The following is a 2,065-nucleotide window of genomic DNA, read 5'->3' as shown; positions in this document are numbered from 1 at the left end:
AATCCCTATCTACTCTCTCCAGCCCACTCACAATTTTGAAAACCTCTGTAAAATCTCCTTTCAGCCTTCTTCTCTTCAAGGAGAACAATTCCAAATTCTTCAATATATTTTCATAACCAGAGTTTCTCACTTCAAGAACTTGTAAGTTGCTTTCAGTGTTTCCAATACATTCACACTCTTTCTACAATGTGGTGCCTACATCTGTACCCCATATCCCAACTGTCTTATAAGTGTCTTGCACAAGATCAATATCATCGTCTTGCTATTCTACTACATGGCAGGCTCAGGGCTTTGTTCAAAGCAATCTGTGGATTTCACTGGGGAGAAAGTGGGCTGATTAGACAAAATTCATTTTACAGGATAAGCAGCACTGTCATTTAATTATATCCATTTGTTCCTTTACAATGGCTGAAAAGAACTGACAAAAATCAACATCAATTCATCTGGCAGCTCCAGTCAATTTCAGTTTTCTTCTTTCGAAGGCTGGGCAGTCAAGATTATCACGGAAAGGTGTGCTTCACTGTCTCAGGCAGCCTGACTGTCAAATCATTCTAAGGACCTCATGTTACCAGGCATTGGAGCATTGATGTTTGAAATGTAACTTCTTAATGTTATTTTGGATCAAGTAGCAGCTGCAGCTTTGGAATTAATTAATTATCAATGTTACTGCTTTTTAAAATTAATTTACAAGTAGCAAACTTGTTTCACTTAATGATTTTAGACTTTCAATTTGACAGTTGGTGAAATAGAGCTTTGTTATTAAGACTTTTAACGCCAACAACCGTGATTCCCCAAGGCGTCAGTGGCTGTCTTGTATTTACGTGGACATCTAGATACTTGCAACATCTGCTTCAATACAGCTACAGGAAAGATTTAATTTATTGGAAATTCACTCTTTAACGCTTTCCCTGTTCAATAGACTCTAGTCTCACTCTTATCTTTACACCTGGACAGCCCACAAGTGTCAACACCATCGTTCCAATGTATATTTTCTCAGGCATGTGTGCTCAGTGGACCTATCAGGGAATATCCTTCCCAATCATCCTCATCTGACCATTTGTACTTTCTCAATGGATCTATCTCTGTACGTTCCTCTAGAGTGTTCATACCATTGTGAACATGGTATCTCCAAGCTTATTACAGATCATCACAATGACATCAGGGCCTTGACTGAGACATAGCTAAAGGGCATGATAAATTTCTTCTTACTGAAGCTTCACCTCCTAGCAATATTGCCCACCAGTGTATCTGCACAAAATACTTCAGTATGGGTTTAACAATTATTTCTGAATGATGTCATATGCTGTATCCTTACTCCTCTGGTATCTCACTTTGTTCTAAACCTTGCACAAAATAATTTAAATCCTTGTTCTTTACTGCTCACAAAATGTCACATCAAATTTCTCGCCAAATCCACCCTGTTTTCCTCTCTTTGTCTCTGCACTAATTGACTCTTTAACCTCTGTGATTTCAACCTCCAACACAATACTCCTTGGTATCCCTATTTGAAGTTCACTGAACTCTTTCTCTCCCTAAATATTTTCCTCCATTAAATATCATCTGACTCAACCCTGCCTCAGTTCACCTATTGCTAAAACCCACAAAATATGTATTTGTTACCTTGAAGCTTGATTTATTTCATATTTTTCTGGCCAAATTCTGATCTTTTGTCCCGAATAAACTTGTGCTTCTCCAAAATTCTGCTGCCCATATCTTAATACACCAGTTTTTTAACAATGCACAGTGTATCCTAATCGGAGTCTGTTTCATGCACGTAGATTGCCTATCAGTCATGGGTCTAACACATCACACCTTGATTAGGTATGTAATGATTGACAGTAATTTAAAATATACTCCCTTAAAGGAACCATGTACATGATATCCCAACAGTTAGTAGAGCTCTTCCTTGGGTCAAAAGCTTTTACATCCCATCCCAGGGCTTGAACGTAAAGATCAATGTGACACTCATGGGCTGTACTGAGAACTTGCTATACCGATGGAGATAAGGTGTAGAGGTGGATGAACACAGCAGGCCAAGCAGCATCAGAGGAGCAGGAAAGCTGAC

The sequence above is a fragment of the Rhincodon typus genome, chromosome 4 (genome assembly GCF_021869965.1).
Source record: "Rhincodon typus isolate 14 chromosome 4, sRhiTyp1.1, whole genome shotgun sequence".
NCBI lineage: Eukaryota > Metazoa > Chordata > Chondrichthyes > Orectolobiformes > Rhincodontidae > Rhincodon > Rhincodon typus.
This window is presented reverse-complemented; position numbering follows the sequence as displayed.